Genomic DNA, 22,296 nt, shown 5'->3' on the forward strand with positions numbered 1-22,296 from the left:
CACAAATCTTTCAAGGTGGTGGGACAAGTTGAGAAGACCATTAAAAATCACGACGGGTTCTTGACTTTATTAATAGAGGCATAGAGTACAAAAGCAACAAAATTATGCTAAATATTTATAAAACAATAATTAGGCTTTAGCTAGAGCTTTGTGTCCAAATTCAGGACACCGCACGATCGGAAGGATGTCAAGGCCCGGGAGAGGGAGCAGAGGAGATTTACGACAATGGTTCCAGGGATGAGGAAATTCAGTTATGTGGAGAGACTGGAGTCATTCTCCTTAGAGCAGGCAAGGCTAAGAGGAGATAATATTGATGTCTTCAAAATAATGAACAGTTTTGATAGAGTAAGTAATGACAAACTGTTTTCATTGACAGAAACATTGGAAATCAGGGAACAGAAATTTAGGTTAAAAAATATTATGCAGCGAGTTGTTGTGATCTGGGATGTGCTGCCTTAAATTTCGGTGAAAGGTCATTCAATAGTGACTTTCAAAAAGGAATTGGATTAATACTTGAAGGCAAACAAATTGCAGGGCTATGTGGAAGAACAGGATAGTGTGACTAATTGGTCAGCTCTTTCAAAGATCAAGCACATAGAAATATAGAAGATAGGAGCAGGAGTAGGCCATTCAGCCACTCGAGCCCGCTCTGCCATTTAATGAGATCATGGCTGATCATCCAAATTCAGTAACCTGTCCCTGCTTTCTCCCCATATCACTTGATCCCTTTAGCATCAAGAAATATATCCAACTCCTTCTAGAAAATATTCAATGAACTGGATGCAACTGCCCTGTGTGGTAGAAAATTCCACAGGTTCACCACTCTCTGGGTGAAGAGATTCCTCCTCATCTCAGTCCGAAATGGCTTACCCTTATCCATAGAGAATGACCCCTGGTTCCAGACTCCCCCACCATCGGAACATTCTTCCTTCATCCAGTATGTCTAGTCCTTTTAGAATTTTAAATGTTTCAATGAGATCCCCTCTCATTCTTCTAAACTCTAGCGAATATAAGCTGCATAGACCCAATCTCTCCTCATACGTCATTCCTGCCATCACAGGTATCAGTCTGGTGAATCTTCGCTGCACTCTCTCCATGGCAAGAATATCCCTCGTCAGATAAGGCGAACAAAACTGCACACAATACTCAAGGTGTGGTCTCACCAAGGCCCGGTACAATTGCAGAAGGACATCCTTGCTCCTGTACTCGCTATGAAGGCTAACAAATGCTTTGCCTTCTTAACCGCCTGCTGCAGCTGCATGCTTACCTTCACTGACTGGTGCACAAGGACTCCCGTGTCACGTTGCACTTCCCCTTTTCACAAGCTATTGCCGTTCAGATAATAATCTGTCTTCCTGTTATTGCCACCGAAGTGGATAACCTCGCAGTTATCTACATTATATCGATAGCAAAATGCTGCAGATGTTGGAAATCCGAAATAACAACAGAAAATGCTGGAAAAACTCAGCAGGTCAGGCAACATCCGTGGAGAGAAATTTGAGTTGACGTTTCGGGTTGGACCCTTCATAAAAACTGGAAAGAAAAGAAACTAGATCGAAGGCAGGGCTGCGATCGGACAAAAGAATAAAAGAAACAGAAGAAGTAAAAGAGATTAGAAACTAGACGAGATGGTAATAGGCTGGGATTAGGTGTAAAGTGTACTGGCAGGGCAAAAGATAGCTGCCAGGTGTGAGAGAGAAACAAAAGGAAAGGGGGGGGGGAAAGGTGTGGAACAATTACAAGAGAAAATGAAATGGGGGCCGAGCTTATGATCTGAAATTGTTGAACTCGATATTGAGTCCGGAAGGCTGCAGACTGCCTTATCGGAAGATGAGGTGCTGTTCCTCGAGTTTATGTTGAGCTTCCGTGGAACAATACAAGAGGCCAAGGACGGTGAGGTCCGAGTGGGAATGGAGCGGTGAATTAAAATGACAGGCGACCGGAAGCTCGGGGTCACCCTTACGGACTGAACAGAGGTGTTCCGCAAAGCGGTCACCCAATCTGCGTTTGGTCTCCCCAATGTAGAGGAGACCGCATCGTGAGCAGCGAATGCAGTATACTAGATTGCGAGAAGTACAAGTAAATCGCTGTTTCACCTGGAAGGGGTGTTTGGGGCCCTGGACAGTGGGAAGGGGGGAGGTATAGGGGCAGGTGTTACATCTCCTCCGCTTGCACGGGAAGGTGCCAGGCGAAGAGGAAGGGCTGTTTGGGGTGATAGAGGAGTGGACTAGGGTGTCTCGGAGGGAGCGGTCCAAGCAGAATGCTGAAAGGGGAGGGGAGGGGAAGATACGTTTGGTGGTGGGATCACTTTGGAGGTAGCGGAAATGCCGGAGGATGATCCGTTGAATGTGGAGGCTGGTGGGGTGAAAGGTGAGGACAAGGGGAACCCTATCGTGGTTCCGGGAGGGAGGGGCAGGGGTGAGGGCAGAAGTGTGGGAGATAGAACTGACATGGTCGAGGGCAGTGTCAACCACAGTAGAGGGGAATCCTCGGTTGCGGAAAAAGGAAGACATGTCTGAGGCACTGGTGTGGAAGGTGGCATCGTCGGAGCAGATACGGCGGAGGCGGAGAAACTGGGAGTATGGAATAGAGTCCTTACAGGAAGCGGGGTGGAAGGAAGTGTAGTCCAGGTAGCTGTGGGAGTCAGTGGGCTTGTAGTAAATATTGGTCGATAACCTATCCCCAGAGATGGAGACGGAGAAGTCGAGGAAGGGAAGGGAAGTGTCCGAGATGGACCATGTGAAGGTGAGGGAAGGGTGGAAATTGGAGGCAAAGTGAATGAAATTGTCAAGTTCGGGGCGAGAGCAGGAAACAGCACCGATACAGTCATCAATGTATCGGAAGAAGAGGTGAGGGAGGGGACCCGAGTAGGACTGGAACAAAGATTGTTCCACATAGCCCACGAAAAGGCAGGCATAGCTAGGACCCATGCGGGTACCCATGGCAACACCTTTGATTTGGAGGAAATGAGTGGAGTTAAAGGAGAAGATGTTCAATGTGAGAACAAGTTCAGCCAGGCGGAGGAGGGTCGTGGTGGATGGGGACTGGTCGGGCCTCTGTTCACGGAAGAAGCGGAGCGCCCTCAGGCCATCCGGGTGGGGTTTGGAGGTGTAGAGGGATTGTACGTCCATGGTGAAAAGGAAGCGGTTGGGGCCAGGAAACTGGAAACTGTTAAAGTGGCGGAGGGCGTCCGAAGAGTCGCAGATGTAGGTGGGAAGAGACTGGACAAGGGGAGAAAAGATAGAGTCAAGATAGGAAGAGATAAGTTCCGTGGGGCAAGAACAGGCTGAAACGATGGGTCTACCAGGGCAGTCCTGTTTGTGGATCTTGGGAAGGAGGTAGAAGCGGGCTGTGCGGGGTTGGGGAACTATGAGGTTGGTGGCAGCAGGGGGAAGATCTCCAGAGGAGATGAGGTCAGTGACAGTCTTGGAAACGGTGGTTTGATGTTCGGTAGTGGGGTCATGGTCCAGGTGAAGGTAGGAGGTGGTGTTGGAGCGTTGGCGTTCAGCTTCCGTTAGGTAGAGGTCAGTGCGCCAAACAACAATGGCCCCACCCTTGTCAGCGGGTTTAATGACAATGTCAGGGTTGGATCTAAGAGAATGGAGTGCTGCAAGTTCAGAGGGAGGGAGGTTGGAGTGAGTGAGGGGAGCAGAGAAATGGAGATGGCCGATGTCACGGCGGCAGTTAGCGATGAAAAGATCTAGAGAGGGTAAGAGGGCAGGGGGAGGGGTCCAGGTAGAACGGGAATTCTTCCCCGTTTCATTTGCTCGGCCCCCATTTCATTTTCACTTGTAATTGTTCCACTCCTTTCCCACCCCACCTTTCCTTTTGTTTCTCTCTCACACCTGGCAGCTATCTTTTGCCCTGCCAGTACACTTTACACCTAATCCCAGCCTATTACCATCTCGTCTAGCTTCTAATCTCTTTTACTTCTTTTGTTTCTTTTATTCTTTTGTCCGATCGCAGCCCTGCCTTCGATCTAGTTTCTTTCTTTCCAGTTTTGAAGAAGGGTCCAACCCGAAACGTTAACTCAAATTTCTCTCCACCGATGTTGCCTGACCTGCTGAGTTTTTCCAGCATTTTCTGTTGTTATATCTACATTATATACTGCATTTGCCATGCATCTGCCCAATCAACCAACCTGTCCAAATCGTACTGGAGTTTCTCTGCATCCTCCTCACAGCACACACGCCCACCCAGCTTTGTGTCGCCTGCAAACTTGGAGATATTACATCTAGTTCCCTTGTCTAGATCTTTAATACATATTGTGAATAGCTGGAGTCCTAGGACCGATCCCTGCAGTTCCCCACTTTTCACTGCCTGCCACCCGGAAAAAGACCCGTTTATTCCAACTCTTTGCTTCCTGTCTGCCAACCAGTTCTCCATCCAAGACAACACCTAACCCCCAATCCCAAGTGCTTTAACTTTACACGCTGCTCTCTTATGCGGGACATTTTGAAAGCATTCTGAAAGTCCAAATACACCACATCCACTAGATGTCCCTCATCTAATCTACCAGTTAAATTCTCAAAAAATTCCAGTAGATTAGCCAAGCATGACTTACCTTTTGTAAACCCATGTTGAATTTGTCCGATCCTGTCCCTGTTTTCCATGTGCTCTGCTATTACATCTTTTATAATGCACTCTAGCATTTTCCCCACTACCGATGTCAGGCTTACCAGTCTATAAATCCGCATTTTTTCTCTGCCAACCTTTGTAAATAGTGGGGTTACTTTAGCTATCCTCCAATCCATGGGAACTGTTCCAGAGTCGATAGAATTGTGGTCGATGACCAGCAATGCATCTATTACTTCTAGGGCCACTTCCTTAAGTACCCTATGATGTAGACTATCAGGCCTTGGAGAATAATCGGCCTTCAATCTGGTCAATTTCCCTAACGCCATTTCCGTACAAAAACAGTATTTCATTCAATGTCTCCCTCTCATTAGACCCTATATTCCACAATATCTCTGGGAGGTTATTTGTGTCCTCCCTTATGAAGACAAAACCTAAGTATGTATTTATTTCGTCTTTCATTTCTTTGTTCCCCATTATAAATACCCCCGATTCTGACTGCAAGGGACCTACGCTTGACTTCACAAACCTTTTTCTCCTCATATATCTATAGAGGCGATAGGCCGAATGGTCTCCTTCTGTGCTGTAAGTTTCCATGATTCTAAGTCAAACTATTATAGAATGATACAACACAGAAGAGGCCATTCGGCCCAACCTGCCTATGTCGATTCTTTTGTAGAGTTATCCAATTTGTCATATTACCGCGCTCTTTACCCATAGCCCTGTAAAAAATACTTCAAGTATTTATAAATTTCCCTTGTGAAAGTTACTATTGAATCTGCTTCCACCGCCCTTTCAGTTAGCACTTCCAGATCACAATACTCTCAACTCGCTGCATGAATTTTTCTTTCCTCATGTCTTTTCTGGTTCATTTGCCACTCGCTTTAAAAATCTGCTGTCTTCCATTTACCGACACTTCTGCCACTGGAAACAGTTTCTCATTTTTTATCCATCAAAGTCTTTCATGACTTTGCACACCTCTATCAAATCTGCTCTTAATCTTCGCTACTCCAAGGAGAATAATCAAGATTCTCCATTCTTTCCACATAAATGATGTCGCTCCTCCTTAGTAGAATTCTAGTTAATCTCTGCTGCACAATCTCTGAGGCTTCGACATCCTTCCTAAAGTAGATTGCCCAGAATTGGATAAATAATCAGCTGAGGCCAAGCCAGTGTTTTATAAAGCACACTTCCCTTCCTCTATTTATAAAAGCCAACATGTGGTCAAAATATGTTTAATCCGCTTCAGCAAGTAAAAGACTTTTGGAGTGAGATAACAGGAGAATCATTCTGCACCAGAAACATCCAATAATCTCAATCAGAGAAGGAACAGGTACATATGAACTTGGATGATGAGTTTAGTAGTGAGATCAGTAGCTACATATATAAAAGGATCCGTGCGTCTGTATATCTGTCTGTCTGTTTGTCTGTCTGTCTGTATGTCTGTCTGTCTGTAAATCTCTCTGTCCGCTATACACTCAAAAGTTATAGAGCGCACCGACACATATGTTATATCAAAAGAAAGCTTATGATTAGGGGAGTCTCATACTCGTATCAACTTTTTGGTCAGACAAAAATTGTTCGGACAATATACAAAAAACTTTCAAAAATCCGCTCATTAGCGGTTGACCAATCCTACCGCTCATTAGCGTTGAGTGACATGATGGTTGACCAATCCTACACTTCAGTGTCCTGATGGTTGACCAATCGGGGCATCACGGGGGGCGTTTCATTCCGTGTGTGGACGGGACCTAATCCTGCAGCCTCACGAAACGTAGCTGCCATTTTTTCACTTCTTTTTCTCTACAGTGAGTGGGGCAGCTGTGGCAGCCCGCCGGAGTGGGAGGTGAGTTGGGGTCACTCGGGCCGGGCCTGACAACCATTCGGCCCACGACACAGAGCAGAGGAGCAGCAGCGGCCGGCCGTCAACCACGCGACCCTGTAAACTGCCGTTTTACAAAAAAGTCTTGGCAACGCCGGGCCCCCCCAGCAAGTATCTATATATATATAATTGGTCTTCTGTCTGTCGGTCTGTCTGTCTGTCCGTCCTCTATACACTCAAAAGTTATAGAGCATACCTCCATGCGTGTTACATCAAAAGAAAGCTTACGATTCCTGAACGGTCAGAAGCGTATTTATTTTTCGGTGAGACAAAAATTGTGCCGATGGTATCTAAAAAACGTTCAAAATTCCGCTCATTATCCCCTCAATAGCATTGAGTGATGTGAAGGTTGGCCAATCGTACAATCGAGCGACCCGACAGTCGAACAATCGCTGCGTCACGGGGGCGGTTTCATATCGTGTGCTGGCGGGCCATCCTACAGTTGAGTGACGTGATGATTGACCAATCCTACACTTCAGTGACCTGACGGTTGACCAATTGGTGCGTGTATGGGCGGGCCTAATTATTCTCAACTGAGGTGAGTGTCCGCCATCTTGATTCTTAATGATTTTTCTCCCCACTTTCTGTGTGTTTATTTTTCCCACTTTCTGTGTGTACCCCGTTAGGTTCTTTTGTGCAGTTGTCTTCTTAGCTATGGGGTGCTTAAAAACCTGAACTTTGATATTTAGGAATGTCTCTTTGTTGTAGTGGATGCTCAGGGAAGCCTGGGCCTCGAGTTCATCGGATTCCCTGCGCACCCAGAACCTGTCGAGCCTGCTGAAGTCCCTTGTCGTCTCACTCTCCCCCCACCCCAGTCTCTCTCTCTCTCTTCCCCGCTCAGCCAGAAACACCGAGGGAAGAGGTAAGTGAGCTGCTGAGCGGCGGGCAGCATCTCTCTCTCCAGGAACCTGTCGAACCTGCTGAGGGCCCTCGGCGTCTCACTCTCCCCCCCAGTCTCTCTCTCTCTATCTTCCCCACGCAGCCCGAAAGCCCGGGGGAAGAGGGAAGCAAGCAGCTGAGCAGCAGCGTCTCTCTCTCCCGGAACCTGTCAAACTTGCTGAAGGCCCACGGCATCTCACTCTCCCCCCCGAGTCTCTCTCTCTCTCTCTTCCCCGAGCAGCCCGAAACACCGGGGGAAGAGGTAAGTGAGCTGCTGAGTGGCGGTCGGCATCTCTCTCTCCCGGAACCTGTCGAAGCTGCTGAGGGCCCTCGGCGTCTCACTCTCCCCCCCCCAGTCTCTCTCTCTCTTCCCCGTGCAGCCCGAAGGTCCGGGGGAAGAGAGCAGCTGAGCGGCGGCGTCACTCTCTACCCCCCACCGCAGCGAATGGCGTTCGTCTGCCGCCCGGCCAACCGGTTCCAAAGGCATGGAAGAGAGCAGGTGCGCGGCGGCGTCGCTCTCTCCCCGCCCATCGCAGCGAAAGGTTTTCATCTGCCACCCGGCCAACCGGTTCCAAAGGCCCGCTGCGTTCACCATGAGCAACTCCGGGCTCACTTCGGAGCGATGGGCACCCGGCCTCCCGATTTCTGACTGACTCCGTTCTGGTACCGGAAAGGAGGGAGTGAGTGGAGAGGGAGAGGGGGAGGGAGGGAGGCAGATGGGGAGGGAGGGGGGAGGGAGGGAGAGAGAGAGACCAAGGAGGGGGAGGGGGTGAAGAGCGAGGAGGGGAGGGGGTGAAGAGCGAGGAGTGGGAGGGGGTGAAGAAGGAGTAGGAGGGGGGTGAAGAAGGAGGAAGGGGGGAAGAGGGAGGAGGGGGAGGGGGAGGGGAGGAGGGGGAGGGGGAGAAAGAAAAAGAGGGAAAAAACAGAGCAGGCCCCTCCCCTTTACCCCCCCTTTACCCACCGCATTTACACCCCCCTTTACCCCCCTTTCCCCCACCCCATTTCCCCCACACCTTTCACCCACCCCTTTCTCTCTCTCCTTCCCTCGCTCTCTGTCTCTTCCTCCGTCTCTCTCTCCTTCCCTCTCTGTGTATCTCTCTCCTTCCCTCTCTGTCACTCTGCCCTCCCCTTCTCTCTCTCTCTCTCCTTCCCTCTCTCTCTCTCTCCTTCCCTCTCTCTCTCTCTCTGTGTCTCTCTCCTTCCCTCTCCCTCTCTGTTTCTCTCTCCTTCCCTCTCTCTCTCTGTTTCTTTCTCCTTCCCTCTCTCTCTCTCTCCCCTTCCCTCTCTCTCTCTCCTTCGCTCTCTGTCTCTCTCTCTCCTTCCCTCTCTCTCTCTCTCTCTCTCTGCTTCTCTCTATCTCTCTCTCTCTCCTTCCTCTCTCTCTCTCTCTCCTTCCCTCGCTCTCTCTCTCTCTCTCTCTTCCCTCTCTATCTCCTTCCCTCTCCAAACGTGGCGATAACGAATTTCTAGCCATTTCCCTCTCTCTCCCCCCAATCTCTCTCTCCCTTCCCGTCTCTTCATCTCTCTCTGTCTCCCAGACTCTCTCTCTCTGTCTCCCAGACTATCTATCGCTTCCCCCAGTCCCTCTCTCTCTCTCCTCCAGTTTCTCTCTCTCCCCGACTCTCTCTCTCTCCCCCTCAGTCTCTCTCTCGCTCTCTCTCTCTCTCTATCTATATCCCAGTGTCTCTCTCTCCCCCAGTCTCCCTGTCTCTCTCTCTCCTCCAGAGTCTCCATCCTCCAGTCTCTATCTCCCAGTCTCTCCCTCTCCGTCTCTCTCTCCTCCAGTCTCTCCCTCCTCCAGTCTCTCTCACTCCCCCCAATCTCTCTCGCTCCCCGTCTCTCAATCTCTCTCTCTCTGTCTCCCAGTCTCTCTATCTCTCTCTCTCCCCAGTCTCTCTCTCCCTTCCCCGTCTCTATCTCTCTCTCTCGCCCCAGTCTCTCTCTCTCTACCCAGTCTCTCTCTCTCTCCCCCAGTCTCTCTTAATTCAATTCAATTCAATTCAAATTGCTTTATTGGCATGATAAGGTACACCTTATGTTGCCAAAGCATCAAAATACATTTATGGTTGAACACATAAATGCAGATCTATTCATACAGTGTATAAACAGATATATCCCTGAGTGTATAAATATACATTCGCATAATTTATATATACTCTTTTCTTAGGTTTACTGGTTGTCCCTCTGTTTATGGCAAGCTGTAACATAGTGTGCCGCTAGTGTTACACAATTTCTCTCTTCCCCTAGTAGGAATGGGAGTTTTTGGTCGTCATTCAAATTTCTGAATTCAGGGCATATTTGTGAGAATTTTTGGTAGAAATTCTCCCTGATGCCCTGATATTTTCCACAGGCTGTGAGGAAGTGCCTCTCTCTCTCTCTCTCCCCGTCTCTCTCCCCAGTCTCTCTCTCTCTCTCCCCGTCGCTCTCTCTCTCTCCATCTGTCTCTCTCCTCTCTCTCCCCCGTCTCTCTCTCTCTCCCCAGTCTCTCTCCCTCTCCCCTCCAGTCTCTCTCGCCCCCCAGTCTCTCTCTTTCTCCCCTACTCTCGCTCTCTTCCCCCCAGCCGCTCTCTCTCTCCCTTCCACCCAGTCGCTCTCTCTCTCTCTTCCCCCCAGTCGCTCTCTCTCTCTTCCCCCTAGTCGCTCTCTCTCTCTCTTCCCCCCCAGTCGCTCTCTCTCTCTTCCCCCCAGTCGCTCTCTCTCTCTCTTCCCCCCAGTCGCTCTCTCTCTCTCTTCCCCCCAGTCTCTCTCTCTCTCTCCCCCAGTTGCTCTCTCTCTCTCTTCCCCTCGGTCGCTCTCTCTCTCTCTTCCACCCGTGGCCCTCTCTCTCTTCCCCCCCCAGTCGCTCTCTCTCTCTTCCCCCCAGTCGCTCTCTCTCTCTTCCCCCCAGTCGCTCTCTCTCTATCATCCCCCCAGTCGCTCCCTCTCTCTCTTCCCCCCAGTCGCTCCCTCTCTCTCTTCCCCCCAGTCGCTAATCAAAACCAAAGAGGATATAACCCCTGGGCCGGATGGTTTGCAGCCACGCATTTTAAAAAGAAACTAGGGAAGAGATACCAGAGGCATTACTACACATATGAAATAATTCGTTAGATGAAAGTGTTGCACCAGAGGACTGCTAGATAGCTAACGTAATACCTATATTTAAGCAGGGTTATCGAAGTTGTCAAGGCAATTATAGAACAGTTCGCTTAATATAGGTGGTAGGAAAAGTAATGGAATCCCTACTAAAGGAGAAAATAGAACATCATCTAGAAAACAAAAATATAGTAATGAATAGTCAGCATGGATTTCAAAAGGTAAAGTCTTGTTGGTGGTAAAGCATCAGATGTAATTCATCTAGATTTTCAACAGGCCTTCGATAAGGTTCCCCATAATAGACTGATGAACAAATCAGAGAATGCGGAGTCAGGGGACTAGTAGCAGAATGGATAGTTAGCTGGTTTCAAGGCAGAAAGCAGAGAGTAGGCGTAAAGGTTAGCTATTCTCAGTGGCAGAAGGTGTTCCACAAGGATCAGTGCTGGGACCACTGTGGTTCACAATTTATTTTAACGATTTAGACTCCGGGATCGAAAACACAATTTCTAAATTTGTGGATGGCACCACACCGGGTGGGGGGGGGGAGAGGTGTGGTGGGGATAGTCAATACTGAGGAGGCCTGCAACAAAGTACATGAGGACATTAATAAACGTGCAGAATGTGCATGTATTTGGCAAATGAAGTTCAACACAAATAAATTCGAGGTATTACAGTTTGGTAGGAAGAATAGGGAGGTCACTTATTACTTGAAGGTTGTGAGTCTAGGTGGGGCAGCGGAACAAAGGGATCTCAGAGTACAAATATACAAATTATTAAAATTTGCGACACAGTTTAGCAAGGAATTAAAAAAGCAAACCATGCACTAAGGTTTATTTCTAGAGGTATAGCATTGAATAGTCGGGAAGTTATGCTAAACCTATATCGAAACTTGGTTAGACCACAATTGGTACGTTTCTGGCCGCTATCTTATAAAATTATATAGTGGCACTGGATAGGATGCAGAGAAGATTTACAAGGATGATACAAGAAATGCGAAGGCTTATATATAGTGAAGGATGAACAGACTTGGACTCTTTTGCTCTTGATGCAGAATGGGTTTCTCCCCTCGTGGGAAATCCAGAACTAGGGGGGCATAATTTCCCAATAAGGGGGCACCCATTTAAACCGGAAATTATGAGAAATATCTTCTCTCAGAGGTTCGTGAATCTTTGGAATTCTCATCCCCAGAGTGTTGTGGATTCTGGGTCATGGAATATGTTTAAAGTGGAGATAGACAGATTTTGGAAGTTAAGGGATTCAAGGGTTATGGGGAGCGGGCAGGGAATTGGAGTTGAGGCCAAGATCAGATCTGCCATGATCTTATTGAATGGCGGAGTAGGCTCGAGGGGCAAATGACATAATCCTGCTCCTACGTCTTATGTTCTTATGTTCGAAGGCTGAGGGTAATCTAATACAGGTCTTTAAATTTATGAAGGGTTTCTGATGGAGTGGATACAGAGCGAATGTTTCCACTTGTGGAGACGAGCGTAACTAGTGGCCATCAATATAAGATAGTCACCAAGAATTCCAATAGGGAATTCAAAAGAAACTTCTTTACCCAAAGAAACGTGCGAATGTGGAACTCGCTAAAACAGGGAATGCTTGAAGCATAGAATATATGCATTTAAGGGGCGGTTAGACAAGCATTTGAGCTAGATGGGAACAGCGGGTTACCCTGATAAATTTAGAAGAGGAAAGTCGGGAGGATGCTCGAGTGGAGCACAAACGCCGGCATGGACTTGTTTGGCCGAATGGCCTGTTTCTGTGCCATATTTCCTGTATAATCCTATGTAATCACAATTACCATCACCCCTACGTTTGCTGACCTACATTGGCTCCGGTCCAGCAAAGCCTCCACTTTACAAATCTCATCCGTGTTTTCAAATCCCTCTGTGGCTTCACAGCTCTCTATCTCAGTAAACTCTTCCAGCCCTAAAACCACCCGCAACTCTCTGTTCATCTGAATTCGGTTTCTGGTACAAACCCCCACCTCCCTATCCCTTACATAATAATATAAGAAATAAGAGCAGGAGTAGGCCATACGGACCCACGAGCCTGAACCAGGGTGCTCACAACCTTGGTGTCGTTTTTGACCCCGAGAAGAGAGTGTAGCGACATATTCGGGCCATATCTAAGAACTCCTATTTAAACATCGGTAACATCGATCATCACCGTCCCTGCCTCAGTTAATCTGCTGCTGAAACCCTCATACTTGCCTTTGTTACCTTCAGAGGTGACTATTCCAATGCACCCCCGGCAGGTCTTCCCGCTTTCTACCCGACGTAAACTTGTGGTCATCTAAAGTTCCAGTGCCTTTGTGATAACTCGCATCAAATCCCATTCACCCATCATTGCTGTGCTCTCTGACTGACGATGGCTCCCAGTTAAGCAACGTCTAGATTTTAATGCACTCATCCTTGATTTCAAATCCCTCTGTGGCCTCGCTGCTCCCTATATCTGAAAACTTCTCCAGCACTACATTATAATTGCTCCAACATTGATGGCAGTGCCTTCAGCTGCCAATGTCCTCAGCTCTGCACTTCGCTCTTTAAACCTCTCCACCTCTCTACCTCTCCCCCCTCCTTTAAGACGGTCCTTAAAACCTACCGCTGCCATTATATCTCCTTTGGTAGTCCGGAGTCAAATTTTGATTCATAACGCACGTGTCACGTGCTTTTGGACGTTTTATTATGTTTTATGAATACAATTTGTTGTTATTGTTGTTTTGGCTGAAGCTGAACTAGATGGAACCTGGTCTTGTTTGAACTAGCAACTCCTGTGTTGTTATTTTGCAATGCAGAAGTGGAGGTGAGAGGAGTGGAGAAGGAAAGAAGGTATCGAGCAGTAGGGAGAAGCTCTGGTGTGAAATGATGATAAGATCAGGCCGGCACCATTGTCGTTTGGGTAAACAGTTTGAGGTAATCATGCCAATGACTACAGCTCCAGTAACAGGCATAATGTCACAACGGGTCATTAAAGCTTCACACTACACAAAATAATAGCTTTTCTAACAGTGCCTCTGCACCCAATGCCTCAACGGTTCTAACAGTTTTTCTGCACACAATGCCTCACCGCTTCTAACAGTTACTCTCCACACAATGTCTCAACTGTTCTAACAGTCTCTTAGCAGCCAAAGTCTCACCTGTTCTACCAGGCACATAGCACCCAATGTCTCACCTGTTCTAACAGTATCTCAGCACCCAATGTCTCACCTGTTCTAACATTCTCTCAGCAACCAATGTCTCACCTGTTCTAGCAGTCTCTCTGCACCCAATATCACACCTGTTCTAACAGTCTCTCAGCAACCAATATCACACCTGTTCTAACAGCCTCTCAGCACCCAATGTCTCAACTGTTCTTACATTCTCTCAGCAACCAATGTCTCACCTGTTCTAACATTCCCTCAGCAAACAATGTCTCAACTGTTCTTACATTCTCTCAGCAACCAATATCACACCTGTTCTAACAGCCTCTCAGCACCCAATGTCTCAACTGTTCTTACATTCTCTCAGCAACCAATGTCTCACCTGTTCTAACATTCCCTCAGCAACCAATGTCTCACCTGTTCTAACAGTCTCTCAGCAAACAATGTCTCAGCTGTTCTACCAGTCACTTAGCAGCCAATGTCTCACCTGTTCTAACAGTCTCTCCGCACTCAATGACTCACCTGTTCTAACAGTCTCTCCGCACTCAATGTCTCACCGGTTCTAACAGTCTCTCAGCACCCAATGTCTCACATGTCCTAACAGTCCCTCAGCAGCCAATGTCTCCCCTGTTCAGCAGTCTCTCTGCACCCAGTGTCTCATCTGTTCTAACCGTCTCTCTTCACCCTAAGTCTCACCTTTACTAACAGTCTCTCTGCAAACAATGTCCCTCCTGTTCTAACAGTCTCTCTGCACCCAATGTTTCACCTGTAATAACTGTCTCTCTGCACCCAATGTCTCACCTGTTCTAACAGTCTCTCTGCACCCAAAGTCTCACCAGTAGTAACAGTCTCTCAGCACCCAATGTCTCACCGGTTCTAACATTCTCTCAGCAACCAATGTCCATCCTGTTCTAACAGTTTCTCCACAGCCAATGTCCCTCCTGTTCTAACAGTCTTTCTGCACCCAATGTCTCAACGGTTCTAACATTCTCTCAGCACCCAATGTCCATCCTGTTCTAACAGTCTCTCTGACCCCAATGTCTCTCATGTTCTAACAGTTTCTCCACACCCAATGTCCCTCCTGTTCTAACAGTCTCTCAGCACCCAATATCTGACCTTTTCTAACAGTCTCTCTGCACCCAATGTCCCTCCTGTTCTAAAAGTATCTCAGGATCCAATATCTCACCTGTTCTAACAGGCTCTGCGGATCGAATGTCTTACCTGTTTGAAAAGTCGACTTATGGAACGAGTCATCCATTCTAATTGTGTCAGTATCCAGGAGAGTCATGCTCTGACAGTGTCGGTGACCAAGTAGTCTGCTCTCTCACATTATACAATGTTTCAGCCATGTTAACGGTTTCTCAATCTCTTACATTCTCCCAGAACCAATCGTCTCACATGTTTTCAGCCTCCCAGGACCCATCATCTTACAAGCTATCAGTCTCCCAGAACTCATCGTCTCACATATTCTCAGTATCCAACGGATATACACAAATTCATTTGGTTTACCGTTTCATTTTCGATAAGTATTACCGTTAGCATCGGTTTATATATATGAAAATTAAGTAGGTAAAATATTCGACTCCAATCTCAAGACATTTTATAATCCAACGTGTATCACGAGGATTAATGAAAGCATTGCTAAAAAAATTTAAATTTAGTCACGTGATTTCAGCGTCACTGGCATGTATTGCTCATAACTAATCGTCTTTGAGAAGGTGGTGTTGTTCGGCCACCTTGAGCTGCTTCAGTCCTTGTGCTGAAGGTACTCTCACAGTATTGTTTGGGAGGAAGTTCCAGGATTTTGAACCGCTTATCAACCCAAACCTGAACGTCGTCCAGGTCTGGCTGCATGCGGGCATGGACTGCTTCGTTATCTGAGGAGTTACGAATGGAACTGAAGACTGTGCATTCATCAGAGAACATCCCCACTTCTGATGCTATGATGGAGGGAAGGTCATTCTTGAAGAAGCTAAAGGTGATTTTGCCTTGGACACTGTCCTGAGGAACTCCTGCAACGAAGTCCTGGGGGTGATGTGATTGACCTCCAACAACCACACACATCTTCCTTTGCGCTAGGGATGTCTCCAGCCAGTGGAGTGTTCTCCCCCTGATTTCCACTGACTTCAGGTTTTTCTCGGGCTCCTTTATTCTTTGCTCGGTCAAATGCTGGCTTGCTGTCAAGGGCAGTCAGTCTCACCTCACCTCTTGAAGTCAGCTCTATTGTCCATGTTTGCATCAAGGCTGTAATCAGGGCTATTGCAGAGTGGTCCTCGTGGAACACAAACTAAGCATTGGTGAGCAGGTTGTTATTGTGTAAGTGCCAGTTTATAGCACTGTGAATGACACCTTCCATCACTTTGCTGATGATGGATATCAGACTGATATGTTTAGGCTTGTGCTGCTTTTAATAAATAGGACATACCTGAGCAGTTTTCCAATTTGTTGGATAGATGTCAGTGTTGTAGCTGTACTGGAACAGCTTGGCTAGAGGCACGGCGAGTTCTGGAGCACAAGTCCTCAGCTCCGCAGTCGGAATAGCCTTTGATTTATCCAGTACCCCGCACCATTCCTTGATATCACATGGGGACAGTGGCAGCAGACCTGCGTGAAGCGGTGGCGGAGGAGCTAACTTAAACTGAGGCAGCAGTAGCAGGTAGGCTCCACAGTGGCGGTGGACCTAGGTGAAGCGGCAGCGTTGGAGCTAAATTAAACTGAGGTGGCAGCAGCAGGTAGGCCCTAAAGTGGCGGCAGACCTGGGTGAAGCAGCGGTGGTGGAGCTAACTTAAAACCGAGGTGGCAGAGCAGGTAGGTTTACAAATCTCAGAGCGGGAGAGAGAGAAGTAAAAAGTAATCGAAGTGTGACGTCGCTAGAAAACAGGTAAGTGATTGGTTGCTGAGTATTTCTCACTTTCTCCTTTTTTCCGAACTTAACTCTGTGGTTTATAGGTTCTAAGCTCTCTGTGGTGCAGCGGCGACTGTTGGTAAACAAGGGACTTGAGCATACCATTTAATTGTAGTTTAATTGGTGGGATTGATTAGATATAAATGAATTTAATTTAATTAAAGGGTATGTCATTGCACCACAGCTCGGCCTCGTAGTATGCTCCACCTGCGCTATGTGGGAAATCACGGACACTTCCTGTGTCCCTGACGACCACGTGTGCAGGAAGTGTATCCTGCTGCAGCTACTGGCAGACCGCATTGCGGCACTGGAGCTGCGAATGGATACATACTGGGGCATTTGCGATGGTGAGGACGTCGTGGATATCAAGTTTAATCAGTTGGTCACACCGCAGGTAAAGTTTTCACAGGCAGAAAGTGAATGGGTGACCACTATGCAGAGTAATAGGTGCAGGCAGGTAGTGCAGGAGTCCCCTGTGGTCATCCTCCTCGCAAACAGATATAGCGTTTTGGATATTGGTGAGGGAGATGGCTTATCAGAGGAAGGCAGCAGCAGCCAAATTCCTGGCAGCAGGGTTGGTTCTGCTGCACAGGACGGGAGGAAAAATAGGGGTAGAACTATTGTAATAGGGGATTCTATTGTAAGGGGAATAGATAGGCATTTCTGCAGCCGCAAGCAAGACTCCAGGATGGTGTGTTTTCTCCCTGGTGCAAGGGTCAAGGATGCCTCGGAGCAGCTGCAGAATATTTTGGAAGGGGAGTCTGAACAGCCAGTTGATTTGGTGCTTATAGGTAGCAATGATACAAGTAAAAAACGGGATCAGGTCCTAAAAGCTGAACATAGGGAGTTAGGAGGCAAATAAAAAAATAGGAACTCAAAGGTAGTAATCTCAGGATTACCAGTGCCACGCGCTAGTCAGAGTAGAAATAGAAGGACATTTCATATGAATACATGGCTAGAGGAATGGTGAAACGGGCGGGATTCAAATTCCTGGGACATTGGAACCGGTTCTGCGGAAGGTGAGACAAGTACAAACCGGATGGTTTGGACCATGGCAGGACTGGGACAGATGTCCTCGGGGGAGTGTTTGTTAATGCTCTGGGGGAGCGTTTATACTGAAATGGCAGGGGGTTGGAAAGCTGAGCAGGGAAACAGAGGAAAAGGAAACAATGATAGAAGCAAAATTCAGGAAGGAGAAAAACACAGGACGCAGTCAGAGAAATCAAGGGTTTAAATCAAACATGGACACTTTAAATATTAATTCTAAAATGTCTAAGAGCGTTAAAAAACAAGCCTGAAGGCTTTGTGTCTTCATGCGAGGAGCATTCGTAATAAGGTGGATGAATTAGCTGCACAAAAGAGGTAAACGAATATGATATGATTGGGATTATGGAAATATAGACCCCGGGTGACCAAGGCTGGGAACTCAACATCCAGTGGTATTCAATATTCATAAATATAGGCAAAAAGAGAAAGGAGGTGGCGTAGCATTGCTGGTTAAAGATGGGATTAACACAATTGTAAGGAAGGATATTAGCTCTGATGATGTGGAATCTGTATGAGTACAACTGAGAAATACAAAGGGGCAGAACACGTTAGTGGGAGTGATGTATAGACACCCAAACAGTAATGCAGAGGTTGAGGATGGCGCTAAAAGGGAAATTAGAGAAGCATGTAATAATGGCACCACAGTTATCATGGGTGACTTAAATCTATGAATAGATTGGGCTAGCCAAATTACTAACAATACTGTGGAGGAGGAATTCCTGGAGTGTATACGGGATGGTTTCGTGGACCAATATGTCAAGGAACCAACTAGAGATCAGGCCATCTTAGACTGGTTATAATGTAACGAGAAATGAATAATTAGCAATCTTGTTGTGCGAGGCCCCTTGGGTCGGAGCGATCACAATATGATATAATTCTTCATTAAGATGGGGAGCGAAGTATTTGAAACAGAGATTAGGGGCCTGAATTTAAATAAAGTTAACTACGATGGTATGTGGTGCGAGTTGGGTAGGATTGATTAGGGAATGTCACTCAAATCGTTGACGGTGGATAGGCAATGGCAAACATTCAAAGATCGCATGGATGAACTATTGAATTTGTTCATCCCAGTTTGGCATAAACATAAAACAAAACAGGCGACTCAACCGTGGCTGACAAGGGAAATTAGGGATAGCATAAGGTCCAAGGAGAGGACATATAATTTGGCCAGAAAAAGCAGTAAACCTGAGGATTGGGAGCATTTTAGGATTCAGCAAAGGCGGACAAAGGGATTAATTAAGAGGGGGAAAATAGAGTATGAGAGTAAGCTTTCAGGGAGCATAAAAACTGACTGTAAAAGCTTTTATAGATATGTGAAGAGAAAAAGATTGGTGAAGTCAAGCATAGGTCCCTTGCACTCAGAATCAGGGGAATTTATAATGGGGAAAATAGAAATGGCAGACCAATTAAATACATAAATAAATGAATACCTCTTAATGTCTCTTTACATCTTTTGCTCTATCGCAGCCCTGCCTTCGATTTATTTCATTTCCTTTCCAGTTTAGAAAAAGGGTTCACCCGAAACGTCAACTCGAATTTCTCTCCACGGATGTTGCCTGGCCTGCTTAGTTTTCCCAGCATTTCCTGTTGTTAATTTGGATTGCCAGCATCTGCAGTATTTTGCGATCGTAACAATGAAATACATAATTTGTACCTGTCTTCACACAGGAGGACACAAATAACCTCCCAGAGATGTTGGGGAACATAGGGTCTAATGAGAGGTAGGAACTGATAGAAATCAGTATTTGTAGGGAAACGGTGTTAGGGAAATTGACGGGAGTGAAGGCCGATAAATTCCCAGGTCCTGAAACTCTACATCCTAGGCTACTTAAGGATGTGGCCCTAGAAATAATAGATGCATTGGTGGTCATCTACCAAAATTCGATATGTTCTGGAAGAGTACCCATGGATTGGAAGGTAGCTAATTTTATCCCACTATTCAAAAAAGGTGATAGGAGAGGAAATGGGGTAATATAGATCGGTAAGCCTGACATCGGTAGTGGGAAAAATGCTAGAGTCCTCTATAAAGATGTAATAGCAGAGCACTTGTCCAACAGTGACAGTATCGGACGATGTCAACATGGATTTACAAAAGGTAAATCGTGCTTGAATAATCAACTGGAATTTTTTGAATATGTAACTGGTAAAATAGATAAGGGAGAACCAGTGGATGTGGTGCATTTCGACTTTCAGAAGGCATTTGATAAGGTCCCGCATAAGAGATTAGCGCGTAAAGTTAATGCAAATGGTATTGGGGGCAAGCGATTGACTTGGATAGAGAACTGGTTAACAGTCAGAAAGCAAAGAGTTGGAATAAACGGGTCTTTTTCTGAGTGGCAAACAGTAACTAGTGGGGTACCGCAGGCATTAGTCCTAGCTCCCCAGCTATTCACAATGTATATTAATGATCTAGACGAGGAAACTAGATGTAATATCTCCAAATTTGCAGACGAAACAAAGCTGGGTGGGCGTGTGTGCTGTGAGGAGGATGCCGACGAACTCCAGTATTATTTGGACAGTTTGGGTGATTGGGCAGAAGCATGGCAGATGCAATATAATGTGGATAAATGCGAGGTTATCCACTTTGGTGTCAAAAAGAGGAATGCAGATTATTATGTGAGTGACAATAGATTGGGAGAAGGGGAAGTGCAACGAAGCCTGGGTGTCCTTGTGCACCAGTCGTTGAAGGTAGGCATGCAGGTGCAGCAGGCGTTTAAGAATGCAAATGGTATGTTAGCCTTCGTAGCAAGAGGGTTTGAGTATAGGAACAAGGATGTCTTGCTGCAGTTGTACAGGGCCATGGTGAGACCTCATCTGGAGTATTGTGTGCAGTTTTGGTCGCCTTATCTGAGGAAGGATATTCTTGCCATGGAGGGAGTGCAGCGAAGATTCACCACGCTGATAGCTTGGATGGCAGGAATGAAGTATGAGGAGAGATTGGGTCGATTGGGCTTAAACTCGCTGGAGTTTAGAAGAATGAGAGGGGATCGCATCGAAAATTATAAAATTCAAGCAGAACTAGTCAGACTAGATGCTGGAAGGATTATCCCGATGGCCGAGGAGTCGAGAACCAGAGGTCACAGTCTAAGGATAAGTGGTAAGCCATTTAGGGCAGAGATGAGGAGTAATTTCTTCACCCAGAGATTGGTGAACCTGTGGAATTCTGTACCACAGGAAGCAGGAGAGACCAATTCATTAAATATATTCAAAAAGGAGTTAGATATATTTCTAAGGCTAAAGGGATCAAGGGATATGGAGAGAAGGCCGGGACAGGGTACTGAATTTGTATGATCAGAAATGAACTCATTGAATGGTGGAGCAGGCTCGTTGGGCCGAATGGCCTACTCGTTGTCCTATCTTCTATGTTTCTATGTTTCTACGTGTAGTGAATTGAATTAGCTGATGATTGGTTTCTCTGATGGTGGGAAACATGGGCGCAGGCCGAGATGGAGCATGAACTCGGCACTTCTGGCTGAAGGTTGTTGCAAACGCTTCAACTTAACATGGAGTTTGCTATTATTCAGGATGAAGACGTTTATTAACCTGGCATTTTTTGTGACTATATTTGTTGCTCATTGCTTTGTACTCGCTCTCTGTCTCACTCTCTTTCGCGTCACGTTGTGTATACTAACTCTTTGCCTTTTATCCTGGACTGTTTATTTATAACACTTTTTCTGCAACTCTGTGCTTGTCCAACTGTGACTGCCTCACTTTTCTATCGTTTCGTCTTCATGGCTCCCTCTGTTTCTCCATATCTCCCCATCTATCTCTCTCCCTCTCCCTCCATCTCTGTCTCTCTCCCTCGCTCTCTTCCCTCTGTCTCTCCTCCCTCTCTCTCACATTCTCTTTCACTATTGCTGTCTGTCTATCCCTCTCTATCTCTCCCTCACTTTGCCCCCGTCTCTCTTATTCTCTATGTCTCTGTCTCTCCTGTATCGCTCGCTCTGTGTGTCTCTCTCTGTCTCTCTCTCTCCTCCCCATCTCTATCTCCCCTCTCTTTCCTCTCTCTTGCTCTCATTCTCTCTCTATCTCTCACTGTCTATCCCTCTCTCTCTGTCTCTCTGTTTCTCTGTCTCTCTCCTCCGCCGCTCTCTCTCTCTCTGTCTCTATCACTTTCTCTCTCATCCACCTCTCTCTCTCTCTCTGTATCTGTCATTGACCGTCTCTCTCTATCATCCTCTCTCTCTGTGTATCTTCCTGTCTAGCCCTCTCTCTCTGTCTCTATGTTTCTCTCTCTCTATCCCCCTCTCTCTCTGTCACTGTCTATCCCTTTCTGCCTGTCTCTCTGTCTCTCTCTCTCTCTCTCCCTCTGCCTCTCTGTCTCTGTCAATCTCTCTCTCTGTATCTCACTGGCTGCTTCGCTTTTCCATTCTCGAATTGCCTGAAGAGCAATTACCTGACGGATGAGTGTTGTGAGGACCTTGTTTCTGCTCTCTGTATGAAGAACGCGCTGAAAGTCCTGGAACTCTCCTTTAAAGGATTCTCTTAAAAATCTCTGGAGCACTTCCACCAACTCGTTCTGAAATGTGCCCGTCTGGAGGAGATTATGTAAGAGTTTTAAAGTTTCTGCATTGTATTTCATTTAACATCTGCAGATAATTATCAAATAAAATCTGTAATAAATCTTGTCTTTATTAACACGCCATGGACATGTTGCAAATATAACTGAGCGCACATTCTCATTCCCTTTAAGGAAATCAAGGGATATGGGGATAGTGCAGGAACGGGGAGATAAGCTAGAAGAGCAGCTATGATCTGATTGAATGTTGGAGCAGGTTCGAAGGGCCAAAT

The sequence above is a fragment of the Somniosus microcephalus genome, unplaced genomic scaffold (genome assembly GCF_052327205.1).
Source record: "Somniosus microcephalus isolate GS21.2 unplaced genomic scaffold, FLI_Smic_1.0 unresolved_chr8, whole genome shotgun sequence".
Lineage (NCBI taxonomy): Eukaryota > Metazoa > Chordata > Chondrichthyes > Squaliformes > Somniosidae > Somniosus > Somniosus microcephalus.